Source organism: Triticum dicoccoides, chromosome 3A (assembly GCF_002162155.2).
Source record: "Triticum dicoccoides isolate Atlit2015 ecotype Zavitan chromosome 3A, WEW_v2.0, whole genome shotgun sequence".
Classification (NCBI taxonomy): Eukaryota; Viridiplantae; Streptophyta; class Magnoliopsida; order Poales; family Poaceae; genus Triticum; species Triticum dicoccoides.
Window position 1 is genome coordinate 499,410,332 of NC_041384.1, and position 14,651 is coordinate 499,424,982.

General features: G+C 43.2%; 1 pseudogene; it reads left to right on the forward strand.

The window, feature by feature from the left end:
• The first annotated feature begins 421 nt into the window (after nucleotides 1-421).
• LOC119268789 lies at nucleotides 422-3,729 on the forward strand (annotated as a pseudogene).
• Nucleotides 3,730-14,651: the final 10,922 nt, after the last annotated feature.

Here is a 14,651-nt window from a genome sequence, read left to right on the forward strand (position 1 = left end):
TCGTCCCCCTCCTCCCATCAGTCGTTCCGGACGCATTTGGCTTCCTTCGTTGTTAAGGATAAGGAAGCCCTAGCTTGCTTGAATTCATCCCTTCCGTTTCCTTTTCTTTTTGCTGCTGATAACGAACAATCTCGAATCCCTCACTTGGGCGCGATGCAGGGTGGTCCGATCTTGCCGCGTCGGCCAAGAAGCTCCGTTCTAGGTTTGGACGTCCTCGCAAAGAGGAAACGAGAATCACAAGGCAGCGACGCATTCAGGCCTCGTCCCCACAAGGAACAAGTGGCGGCCGAGCATAGATCAGGAGAAATCGCGAGAACCGATTGCCGCCGCCGATGGGAATGGGAAGCTACACCTCGTCGGGAGTACCGTGATGATCCACCTGCATCCCAACGGCAACATCCGGCACCATCCCCGTGGGACAATGTGTATTCTTTGCCTTCTGCGCCTGTACGCCCTTCTGGCTCCTCAAAAGTGCCTTCTTCTTCGCGCAATGACACCGAAGCTGGTACAAGGCCCCCAACAGCCGATGGAAAATTTAAGGTCACCGAGGAGATGATGCAGGAGATGGATTACAATGCTGACCGCACATGGTATGGTTGTGAAGAACATAGCAGTATATTCAATGTCGGTGATTATCTTGGAGATGATGCTTCCTTTCAGAATAAGAAGGCAAAATTGCTCAAGAAGATGACTCGCCAAGATGGAAGCCTGATGACTCTTGCTCAGAGCAAAAGGTTATCACAGGTAACCGCTGAGAATGCTCGGTGGGAGGACAGGCAGTTGTTCAGATCAGGAGCTGTTAGAAGAACAGAGGTGCAGATGGAGTTCGACGATGAGGAGGAGCGTAAGGTGATACTACTTGTTCATGACACGAAACCCCCATTCCTTGATGGACGAGTAGTGTTCACAACACAAGCAGAGCCTGTGATGCCACTCAAGGACCCGACATCTGATATGGCTATCATTGCGCGCAAAGGTTCTCTTTTGGTTAGGGAAATTCGTGAAAAGCAGAGTATGAACAAGTCAAGGCAACGCTTCTGGGAGCTTGCTGGATCTAAGCTAGGAAATATTTTGGGTGTTGAGAGAACAGCCCAGCAGGCTGATGCTGACAGTGCGCTTGTTGGTGACCAAGGTGATGTTGACTTCAAAGAGAAGCTGAAATTTTCACAACACTTGAAGGAAAAGGCAGAGGCAGTCAGTGATTTTGCAAAATCGAAATCTCTTTCTCAACAGAGGCAATACCTTCCCATATACACTGTCAGGGATGGCCTGCTCGGAGTTGTGCGGGAAAATCAAGTGGTTGTGGTCGTTGGTGAAACTGGTTCTGGGAAGACTACCCAGCTGACTCAGTATCTGCATGAGGATGGATATACCAGAACTGGCCTTGTTGGCTGCACTCAGCCAAGACGTGTGGCTGCCATGAGTGTTGCTCGGCGTGTCAGTGATGAAATGGAAACCGTGCTTGGAGAAGAAGTTGGATATGCTATTCGATTCGAGGATGTCACGTGTCGTAACACAAAAATAAAGTACATGACAGATGGAGTGCTCCGTGAAACCTTGAAGGATGCTGACCTGGACAAATATCAGGTTATCATCATGGATGAAGCACACGAGAGATCAGTGGACACCGATGTATTGTTTGGTATATTGAAGAAGGTTGCTGCACGGCGACGGGATTTTAAGCTAATTGTCACATCTGCAACACTAAATGCAGACAAATTCTCAAAATTCTTTGGTGGTGCACCTGTATTTCACATACCTGGAAGGACATTTCCAGTTAATATCTTGTACAGCAAAACACCATGTGAAGATTATGTGGAAGCGGCAGTGAAGCAGGCCATCACAATCCACATAACGAGTGGCCCTGGCGACATTCTCATATTCATGACTGGGCAGGAAGAAATCGAGACTGCTTGCTATGCGTTTGCTGAGCGCATGAAACAGCTAATATCATCATCCACCAAGGTTGTAGGCAAGCTCTCAATCTTGCCCGTCTATTCGCAGTTGCCTGCTGACTTGCAGGCCAAGATCTTTCAGAAGGCAGGAGAGGGCACTCGCAAATGCATTGTTGCTACCAACATCGCTGAGACATCCCTGACAGTAGATGGTATCTTGTATGTCATCGATACTGGGTATGGAAAGATGAAGGTATACAATCCACGGATGGGCATGGACGCTCTTCAGGTTTTTCCATGTAGTCGAGCAGCCGCAGACCAGCGCGCAGGGCGTGCAGGAAGAACTGGCCCCGGCACATGCTACAGGCTGTTCACGGAATCCGCTTACCAGGATGAGATGCTCCCTAACCCCGTGCCAGAGATCCAAAGGACCAACCTTGCGAACGTGGTTCTCTTACTGAAATCCCTCGAAGTCGAAAATTTGCTTCATTTTGACTTCATGGACCCACCTCCCCAGGAGAATATCCTCAACTCCATGTACCAGCTCTGGCTGTTGGGTGCCTTGAACAATGCCGGTGGCCTTACAAATCTAGGCTGGAAGATGGTGGAGTTCCCATTGGACCTAACCCTGGCAAAGATGCTTCTCATGGGTAAGGAGCTGGGGTGCGTTGATGAAGTACTGACGATTGTATCCATGCTCTCAGTGCCATCAGTATTCTTCCGCCCAAAAGATCGAGAAGAGGAGAGTGACACTGCAAGGGAGAAGTTTTTTGTACCGGAGTCTGACCATCTAACACTCCTCAATGTATACCTGCTCTGGAAGTCGAACAAATATAGCGTAGACTGGTGCAATGCTCACTTCCTCCATTTCAAGGGTCTACAAAAGGCTCGGGAAGTGAGATCTCAATTGGTGGACATACTGAACACCCTGAAGATCCCGCAGACATCATGCCATAGGGAATGGGACGTGGTGAGGAAGGCCATCTGCTCAGCGTACTTCCAGAACTCTGCAAGGTTGAAGGGTGTTGGAGAGTACGTCAACTGCCGTAATGGGGTGCCGTGCCACCTGCATCCCAGCAGTGCCCTCTACGGTCTCGGCTAAACCCCTGACTACATCGTCTACCACGAGCTTGTCCTGACAACCAAGGACTATATGCAGTGTGTCAGTGCAGTTGACCCGCAGTGGCTGGTAGAGCTGGGGCCCATGTTCTTCTCTGTGAAGGAGGGTGACACTTCCTTCCTTGACCGCAGGAGGTGGCATAATGAGGAGAAGATGGCCATGGAAGAGGAGATGGAGAAGCTGAGGCAGGAGCAAGCTGAGGCGGCATGCAGAGTGAAGGGGAGGGAGAAGAGGGGCAAGCCGCAGCAGCAGGTTGCTATGCCAGGCCTGAAGAAAGGTTTGGCGTATCTTAGGCCCAGAAGGAGGATGGGTTTGTAGGTAGGAAGGTTGAGTGCGTATGTTTGTATGTGCTGATATAATCACACATGAATGAATGCATTATGTGGGACACACACCTGTCAGGAAGCATAGCATTACTTTCGTGTTTGTTTATATGTTAATTTTTAGCGGATTTGCTACTTCGCAGTCGACTGCTAATTTCTTAGTAGTGCAACATTGTTGGTAGAAACCTAATACTGCTCCAATTTAGTTACATTGTGAACCACTTTGTTGATAACATTATACTCCACATATCTTTCCCATACCTGTGGCTTCATAAGTTTATTGTATAGCATCCACTGCTTTGTATTTCCTAGGTCTTCTAATGCTAATTAATTTTGTTGCACAAAAGTTGTTTGTGCAGTATCAAGAGAGCCTGCTGTTGCTTTCCTGGTTTATTCAGCTCACCGCTTTTATGGTGTTTCCACATTACAACAAGTTTAAGTGAGTATACTTATTAAGATTCAGTATCAGTGGTCCAAATCATGTGGATGCAGAAACATCAGTTAATCAGCACTCAGATGTTGTTGACCAGATTCAGGTCGAATTTCCTCTGAAACCAATTCACAAGGAAAGAGTTATCTTTGAGATCAGATTCACAGAACTATAGGCACGCTTTGTTACATATATAAACATTTATCAGATTATGTGCTGCAACTTCATTGTAGATTCAAATTTCCAGTTGAATCCTGATTTTTTTTCCAATTCAATTTTCACGCCATCCCTTAGCTAGGTTTACACAAGTTTATCTTATGCATTAGATTCCTGTTTCCATATAGAACATGGAACATAAAAGTTGCTTAAGTCTCAACTGGAAGTTTAATAAGTACAATACATGTAAGCAGGCAATCTGATGATGACTATAATTAGAGCTGTATATTTCCTTTGTTTCACATTAAATAGTAGGCTGAATTGTACAATCTACTGCAACAAATTTCGGTCTTTATATCTTGTATTGCCAATTTCAACAAAAACAGACTCTAATTTCAGCAAGCACAAGATACTATATGATGTCAATGTGCATGTACTCTCTGCTTAATCTGATAAAAGATGCGCGCAGGCTGCTGTCTGTCGAGTTGAGGTGCTCACCTTGAATCCTGAATATTTCCTAGTTTATTCATATGCTGATGGAATGCTAGTGGCAAAATTCGGACGGCTTGTGTTTAATTAGTGCTTCTGTGTGAAATTTTTGCTTTGTTCCATTGTAGTAATGACAAGTTGGCAATGCCAATATAATACTCCATTATGGATGAACTACGCTTGATGCTAGTAGCTTTACCATATCCACTTTTTATTTTATTTCATTTTTTGCAACAATGGGCAGGAGCGCGCTGTCATGCATTATAAGTTGAGGGGAAGCTATGTTCTACTGTCGTCACTTTGTTTTCTGAGTGTCAACTGTGCGAGTTTTTGGAATCAGATGAAACCTTAAGAGCATGATGGCCTGTACTAAAGTGTACATGCAAGTGAAGTGACCCCTGTTGTCTGCCTTGCTTCTTAATTATGTTTTGACCAGCAATAACTTTTAGAGAAGATCAAAGTAACCCGTATGCCTTTGGCCGCAGGCAGCAGCACCATCATGGACAGAAGATGCTCCTCTATGTTGCCTTAGTTCATATGCTAATGCATGGACAGAAGATGCTCCCTGTGCCGCGCATAGCTTTGTTAGGTGCATTGGTCGTATTTACAGCAAGTACAGTAGAAAACAATAATCTAGTTCTTGCGTTTCCTCTGGCTCAAGTGATTACGACCCTTTGTGATGTATTGTGTATTCTTGTGTGCAACATTCAGTTTCATTTGGTTGCCTGATCAATCATTTGTCGTTCGACGGGTGACCCAATCCAAAACGCTTGCTGATGGCTGATGTTACCTTATGCCTGTCTTGGGTTTATCAGTTCATGCTAGGCCAATCTTGGTTTCGTATTTTTGTTATTTCTCGTGGATGGCTATTCATGCAGATATACGTTTACTTTGGTAGAATATGGAGTTCCAAAGCAGTCATATTTCATTCTTTGTATGTATCTCTCAGCTGGCCGTGTCCGGATAGAGAGATGGAAGGCCAGCAGCATGATCTAGGACAACTCCGACGAGGATCGTTGAAACGGACATCTGACGTCGAAACGGAGATCACCAAATGTCCGTGGATAGGAATAGGGATGACCCATCCAACCATAGTAACCAGAAAATCATTCTTTTTTTTCCTATATACCCAGGCTACTCAAAAGTCAAGACAATCAAAGAAAATAGTACTCCCTCTGTAAAGTAAAGAAATGTAAGACTTAATATAAACGCTCTTATATTTCTTTACAGAGGAAGTACAATTCTTAATAAGCAATTAAAAGATAAATATTTCAATGCGACAATACTTCAAATAAAAATATTACAATTCAAACATGAAGTTTTGAAATAAAATAGTGTAAGTTAGTCGGATTTGATGATGCATTTGGATAAAAACGTGAGATGTCATCAAATTCTGCTCGCATTTTGAAAATCAAAACCATGGCGAACTCCATCGCCCTCATCCTCCACAATCATGTTATACATGATCACACAATTTGTCATCACCTCTGACAATGTCTCTAAATCCCATAGTTTAGCGGGTCTGTGAAAACCGCAATACGAAATTGGAGCACTTGAAATGCTCCCTCCACAACCTTTCTAGCAAATTATTGTCTTTGCGAAAAGTGACATCTTCTGTTAGAGCAACTCTAGCAGACCCCGCAAAACGCCTCGGCCCGGAAAATAACCGCCAAATTGCGGGTCGGGGCCAGAAAATCTGCACGAGCAGATCCCGCATCCCGCCACGGCCCGCAAATTTTTTTGCGGGGCGCGGCAAATCTCCCCCCCCCCCCAACCTCTATCTTCACGGGCTGGGAGGCCGACCCGAGCTCAACCCTATCCCGCGCGAGATTTGGCGGGAGGGACATTTCCGTGCGGCCCTTCCCGCTCCCCGCACCCTCCGCCACCATTGCCCCCACTCCGCAAGCTCCGGCTGCTCCTCCCCGGCCGTCCCTCGCCGCCATGGACGACCCCATGCTGTCCCCCGTCACCGTCGAGGTCGCGCATGCCCCTTCCCCTCGGGCGGATCTTGTCACCGGCCATGTTGGCCCCGCCGCCGTCGCCCAAGCCCACGCCGCGCCTGCCCGCAAGCGGCAGGGCAACGTGGTCGTGCAGGGCGGGAATCGGGCCGCCACCGCCACGATGGCCCACGCTCCGGGCGCCAACGTGGCAACGTGATCCCGGCCGACGGCGGAGAAGGTCGGCAAGGTCGCGGGCGTAAAGCGGAGGAAGGTTCCGGCTTCAAAGAAGACACCTTCTTCAACCTCTCGCTCCATCCGGCCGCAAGGAGGTGCTCCGCGATGCCGTTCAACGGTGCCGCTCCCCCCCACGAGTGAGGTGTTCGACGAAATGGCCGGAAGGTATGCATCTTCGGTCTTGGCGATTCCCTTTCATTTTTTGCCATTATTCTCGATAGCGCGTGACTTGTTATCGTTCGCTATAGCGGTGGTTCGAACAATGCAACAACCGAGTTCGTGAACTTGTTGGACACGAACGCGGTTGACATTGATCAAGCCCCTTTCGAACCATTCAACTATAACGAAACGGAGGGCGGCGTGGATGATCATGGTTGTGCGGACGAATTGGAGGAGATCGAAGCGGGAGCGTTTGAGCAATCACAAGCAAAATATGGAAAAGGTGAAAGTGCGTTATATCGACTAGAGGGGGCTGAATAGGCGATTTTTATAAATTCTTCACTAAGGAATTTGCGAGTGAGCAAATTCCTGAGTGAAGAACTACTTGCAGCGGAATAAGTACTCAAAAGTAGACATAATAGAACATGAGCATGGTCTTCATGATGAAATGAAGAGTACAGAAAGCGTAAACACAGGATAAACAGAATGAAGACAAACAGACTGAAGAAATGAAGTTGAGGAAATAGAAAAAGTCTTTAGTCAAAGTCTTCAAATAGATATGAACAAGCACACAACACAGAAATGAGGAAATGGAAGGGTTGAAGAAATGCAACCAGTTACCTTGGTGAAGACAATGATTTGGTAGACCAGTTCCAACTGCTGTGACAATTGTACGTCTGGTTAGGGTGGCTAGGTATTTAAACCTGAGGACACACAGTCCCGGACACCCAGTCCTGAACACGCAGCTCAGGACACTCAGTCCTCACCGTATTCCCCTTGAGCTAAGGTCACACAGATCTTGCCCAATCACTCGTGGTAAGTCTTCAGGTGACTTCCAAACCTTCACAGACTCGGTCACTCGGCGATCCATAATTTCCTCTTGGATTCTCTAGACCATGACGCCTAACCATCTGGAAGATGCATAGTCTTCAAAGGTAAACAAGCGTCGGATCCACGCGGGATCAATCTCTTCAGTGATGCTCAATCACTTTGGGTTTGTAAGTGTTTGGGTTTGGGTTTTGGTTTTCCTCACTAGATGATTTTCGCTCAAAGTCCTCAGAGGATGGGATGCTCTCAAATGACAAGTGTCAGTTTCTCTCAGAGCAGCCAACCAGCTAGTGGTTGTAGGGGGCGGCTATTTATAGCCTAGGGAGCAGCCCGACATGATAAGACATAAATACCCTTCAATGATATGACCGTTAGGTGGGTAGATATTTTGGGACAGCTGACGCATAGCACAACAATGGTCAGAATTTTGAGTATCAAATTCCTCAGGGCTATCATGTTCCTCACTGTGTAGGCAATCCGCATTGGCGAATTCCTAACTCAGTCAGAACAAATTCCTCAGAGACCATAAGAACTTCGTCTCTGTCACCGAAGAAATTGACTAAACTGTATGAGATTTCCAATGGCTTCACTCGAAGGGATTGGTAGGTGTAGGATTTTGAGTTGAGCATCACTTGGAAATTTTTCCTTAGTATTTCCTCGACCCCCTTTAACAGTACGGTATTTCCTATGACTCAAGAAAGAGAAAATGAAACTACGAAAACAAAAGTATTCACGCTTCATATTCCTCGAATGAATACCAAGTCTTCAGGATTACACCAATTTCTTCACTTTCAAAGTCTTCAGAAAGTCTTCAGAAATTCAAAGTCTTCAGTCGAAGAACTTCATTTTTAGGGGTCAACTTTCTTTGTAAATATCAAACTCCTCATAGACTTATAGACCTGTGTACACTCACAAACGCATCAGTCCCTTAACCTATAAGTCTTCAATACACCAAAATCACTAAGGGGCACTAGATGCACTTACAATCTCCCCCTTTTTGGTGATTGATGATAATATAGGTTAAGTTTTCAACGGGGATAAACATATGAAGTGTAAATACTGAAACTGAGAAATTTGATTGCAAGATATAGAAGAACTCCCCCTGAAGATGTGCGTAGTGAGGGATTTGCTTTTGAAGCAATGCACACTTTGAAGAGTAGAATCATGGAGATCTCCCCCTATATCTTGTAATCCATACACGCATTGACATATAATATGAAGAATTTGAAATGCATGATGAAATATGGTGACTGATGTAATTCAGCATGCGTGCATTAATATTAACAAGGAATAAGCATGCAGGAAAACACATCAAAAGTATCAGGCCACCATAGAGTTTAAGATTACAACTCGATCCAACAAAGTCTTCAAAAGAACGAAAGTTGTAACTCAGAAAAAAAACACCCATATAGGTAGACTCGTGATGACCCACAAGTATATATAGGGGATCTATCGTAGTCCTTTCGATAAGTAAGAGTGTCGAACCCAACGAGGAGCACAAGGAAATGATAAGCGGTTTCCAGCAAGGTATTCTCTGCAAGTACTAAAATAAGTGGTAACAGATAGTTTTGTGATAGGATAATTTGTAATGAGCAACAAGTAACAAAAGTAAATAAAGTGCAGCAAGGTGGCCCAATCCTTTTTGTAGCAAAGGACAAGCCTGGACAAACTCTTATATAGAGAAAAGCGCTCCCGAGGACACATGGGAATATCGTCAAGCTAGTTTTCATCACGCTCATATGATCCGTGTTCGGTACTTTGATAATTTGGTATGTGGGTGGACCGGTGCTTGGGTACTATCCTTACTTGGACAAGCATCCCACTTATGATTAACCTCTATTGCAAGCATCCGCAACTACAAGAAAAGTATTAAGGTAAACCTAACCATAGCATGAAACATACGGATCCAAATCAGCCCCTTACGAAGCAATGCATAAACTAGGGTTTAAGCTTCTGTCACTCTAGCAACCCATCATCTACTTATTACTTCCCAATGCCTTCCTCTAGGCCCAAATAATGGTGAAGTGTCATGTCGTCGACGTTCACATAACACTACTAGAGGAGAGACAACATAGATCTCATCAAAATATCGAACGAATACCAAATTCACATGACTACTAATAGAAAGACTTCTCCCATGTCCTCAGGAACAAATGTAACTACTCACAAAGCATAAACATGTTCATAATCAGAGGGGTATTAATATGCATATAGGATCTGAACATATGATATTCCACCAATTAAACCAACTAGCATCAACTACAAGGAGTAATTAACACTACTAGCAACCTACTAGCACCAATCCCGGACTTGGAGACAAGAATTGGATACAAGAGATGAACTAGGGTTTTGAGAGGAGATGGTGCTGATGAAGATGTTGATGGAGATTGCCCTCTCCCGATGAGAGGAGTGTTGGTGATGACGATGGTGATGATTTCCCCCTCCGGGAGGGAAGTTTCCCCGGCAGAACATCTTTGCCGGAGCCCTAGATTGGATCCGCCAAGGTTTCGCCTCGTGGCGGCGGAGTTTCGCTCGGGAAGAAGGCTTATGATTTTTTTCCATCGAAATACTTCATATAGCAGAAGATGGCCACCGAAGGGCCACCAGGGGGCCCACGAGGTAGGGGGCACGCCCAGGGGGTAGGGCGCGCCCCCCCACCCTCGTGGGCAGGGTGTGGCCCCCTGGTGAATTTCTTCCGCTGAGTATTTTTTATATATTCTGAAAACGTCTTCCGTGAAGTTTCAGGACTTTTGGAGCTGTGCAGAATAGGTCTCTAATATTTGCTCCTTTTCCAGCCCAGAATCCCAGCTGCCGGCATTCTCCCTCTTTATGTAAACCTTGTAAAATAATAGAGAATAGGCATAAGTATTGTGACATAATGTGTAATAACAACCCATAATGCAATAAATATCGATATAAAAGCATGATGCAAAATGGACGTATCAACTCCCCCAAGCTTAGACCCCGCTTGTCCTCAAGCGAAAGCCGATAACGATAAATGTGTCCACATGTTTAGAGGTAGAGGTGTCGATAAAATAAAATATGGACATGAGGGCATCATGATCATTCTTAGAACAGCAACATATATGGATATTGTCATATGATTTCTTATGCTAGAGTAATAATTCAATCGCAATTTCAAGTATGAATCATAAACTTCATTGAAAACTAGCAAACTATAATCTCAGTCATTGGAGCAATTGTAATTTATCATAACATAGGAAAGAGGTAATATAAGAGCTTTTCAGCAAGTCCACATACTCAACTATCATATAGTCTTTCACAATTGCTGACACTCACGCAATACTTATGGGTATGAAGTTTTAATCGGACACAGAGAAAGATAGGGGCTTATAGTTTTGCCTCCCAACGTTTTACCTCAAGGGTAATGTCAATAATAATAGTTCATGAAAACTCACATCCAATTAGCCATATATACCAGGATCTTTCCAACATATTGTGCTTGCCAAAGGATAAAATGTAAAAAGGAAGGGTGAAGATCACCATGACTCTTATGCAAGGTAGGAGATAAAAGTAAAAGATAGGCCCTTCGCAGAGGGAAGCAGAGGTTGTCATGCGCTTTAATGGTTGGATGCACAAAATCTTATGTGAAAGAATGTCACTTTATATTGCCACTTGTGATACGGACCTTTATTATGCAGTCTGTCGCTTTTATTTCTTCCATATCACACGATCGTATAAAGCTTATTTTCTCCCACACTAATAAGTCATACATATTTAGAGAGCAATTTTTATTTCTTGCACCGATGACAACTTACTTGGAGGATCTTACTCAATCCATAGGTAGGTATGGTGGACTCTCATGGAAAAACTGGTTTAAGGGTATTTGGAAGCACAAGTAGTATCTCTACTTGGTGCGATGAATTGGCTAGCATGAGGGGGAAGGCAAGCTCAACATGTTGGAGGATCCATGACAATATAATTTATCTCAGATGTAAGAAAACATAACCCATTACATTGTCTTCCTTGTCCAACGTCAACTCTTTAGCATGTCATATTTTAATGAGTGCTCACAATCATAAAAGATGTCCAAGATAGTATATTTATATGTGAAGACCTATCTTTCTTTATTACTTCCTATTAATTGCAACAATGACCAAAACTATGCTTGTCAACTCTCAACAACTTTTATTCATCATACCTTTTCTATGTGAGCTCATTACTCTCCATAAGATCAATATGATCTCTTTGTTTCTTTTTATTTCTTTCTCTTTTCTTTTATTCACTCAAGATCATGGCAAAATAATCAAACCCTTGACTCAACACTAATCTTTATTATATAGCACACAGACTCGATTACATAGAAGGATCATAAAGCAAAAACTCACAACTAGATCATACTAAAACTTTATTCTACTAGATCAAGATATTACCAAAAGGATCGAACTAAGAAAAGCGGTAAAGATAAAAGTGATGGTGATACGATACCGGGGCACTCTCCCAAGCTTGGCAGTTGCCAAGGGGAGTGCCCATACCCATGTGATTATGTCTCCTTTGTTGGTGAGGAAGGTGGAGTTGTTGATGATGGATAGTCACACATCGAGCGTAGGAGGTCTTCTAACTTGCGGATAATTCCCTTGAGTGCGATGATATGCTCCTTCAACAAAATATTTTCACGTGTGAGATACTTATTTTGTATATGAGCTAACTCAATCATCTTAAAAGCTTCAATTTCTGTTGGGGTAAGAAGATTGTGATCAAGTTGAAGGGTGTCTTCTGTTGCCGGAACTTGGTCCTCCATGGCCTTCTTGATCCGTTCATCCTTGTTGATCTCCATGGGTTCTTCTCTCTTCAGCTCTGTCTTCATTAGCCAAGCATCCTTGCCCCCATGGTTGGAGGAGGAGGGAGATGACATAGTGCCTGGCCTTGACAACCCTAACAGAAAACAGCTCGAAACAAAAACAGGAGATTTTTGTGTGATACGGGAGTCAAAACCTCTGGAAGATTATATAATGAATTTTTACAGACCAAAATACGTGTTGTGTAAGAAAACGCAGTCCGGAGAGTGCACGAGGTGCCCACGAGGTAGGGGGCGCGCCCAGTAGGGTAGGGCGCGCCCTCCACCCTCGTGGAGGCCTCGTGTCCTTCCCGGACTGCTTCTTATTTTCCTATTTTTCTAAATATTTCAAAACGGAGAAATATTGCCTTAAAAATTTTTTGGAGTCGGTTTACTTACCGTACCACATATCTATTCCTTTTCGGAGTCTGAAACGTTCCGGAAAGTGTCCCTTATGTACTCCTCCGGGGTTATGGTTTCAATAACATTGGATTCAACATTTATGGGATTACCTGAGATATAATGTTTGATTCTTTGACCGTTCACCACCTTCGGATTTGTACCTTCAAAGTTGTTGATTTTTATGGCACCGGAATGATAGACCTCCTTGATAACGTAAGGACCTTCCCATTTAGAGGGAAGTTTTCCTGCAGAAAATCTTAAATGAGAGATGTATAACAATACATAATCACCTACATTAAACTCACACTTCTGTATTCTTTTGTCATGCCATCTTTTAACTTTTTCTTTAAACAACTTGGCATTTTCATAGGCTTGGGTTCTCCATTCATCAAGTGAGCTAATATCAAATAACCTCTTCTCACCGGCAAGTTTGAAATCATAATTGAGTTCTTTAATATCCCAACATGCCTTGTGTTCTAGTTCAAGAGGTGAGTTACATGCTTTTCCATAAACCATTTTATACGGAGACATACCCATAGGATTTTTATATGCAGTTATATAGGCCCATAATGCATCATCAAGTTTCTTGGACCAATTCTTTCTAGACCTATTGACAGTCTTTTGCAAAATTAATTTGAGCTCTCTATTACTCAATTCTACTTGATCACTAGACTATGGGTGATAAGGAGATGCAATTCTATGATTAACATCATATTTAGCGAGCATTTTACGGAAATCACCATGAATAAAATGTGAACCACCATCAGTCATTAAATATCTAGGGACTCCAAATCTTGGAAAAATAACTTCTTTAAGCATTTTAATAGAAGTGTTATGATCATCACTACTAGTTGGAATATCTTCTACCCACTTAGTAACGTAATCAACAACAACTAAAATATGTGTATATCCATTAGAGGAAGGAAAAGGTCCCAGATAGTCAAAGCACCAAACATCAAATGGTTCAATAATAGTTCATAGGCATTTCTTGACGTCTACTAATATTACCAATTCTTTGACATTCATCACAAGATAATACAAACTTTCGGGCATCTTTTAAGAGAGTAGGCCAATAAAAACTAGATTGCAATACCTTATGTGCAGTTCTATCTCCAGCATGGTGTCCTCCATAAGCTTCGGAGTGACACTTGCGTAGGATGTGTTCCTGTTCATGCTGAGGTACACAACGTCTAATAACACCATCTACTCCTTATTTATAAAGATGTGGGTCATGCCAAAAGTAATGCCTCAAATCATAGAAGAACTTTTTCTTTTGTTGGTATGTGAAACTAGGTGGTATAAATTTAGCAACAATGTAATTAGCATAATCAGCAACCATGGAGCAGTATGAGAAGCATTTATGACATTTAATTGCTCATCAGGAAAACTATCATCAATAGGTAGTGGGTCATCAAGAACATTTTCTAACCTAGACAAGTTGTCTGCAACGGGGTTCTAAGCTCCCTTTCTATCAACAATATGCAAATCAAATTCTTGTAGCAAGAGAACCCATCTAATAAGTCTAGGTTTAGCATCTTTATTTTCCATAAGATATTTAATAGCAGCATGATTAGTGTGAATGGTTTACTTTAGAATCAACAATATAAGGTCTGAACTTATCACAAGCAAATACAACTGCTAAGAATTCTTTTTCAGTAGTAGCATAGTTTCTTTGAGCATTGTCTAGAGTTTTACTAGCATATTGAATAACATTTAATTTCTTATCAACTCTTTGCCCTAGAACAGCACCTACAGCATAATCACTAGCATCACAGATAATTTCAAAGGGTAAATTCCAATTAGGTGGCTGAACAATAGGTGCAGAGATCAATGCTTTCTTAAGTATTTCAAATGCTTCTACACAATCATCATCAAAT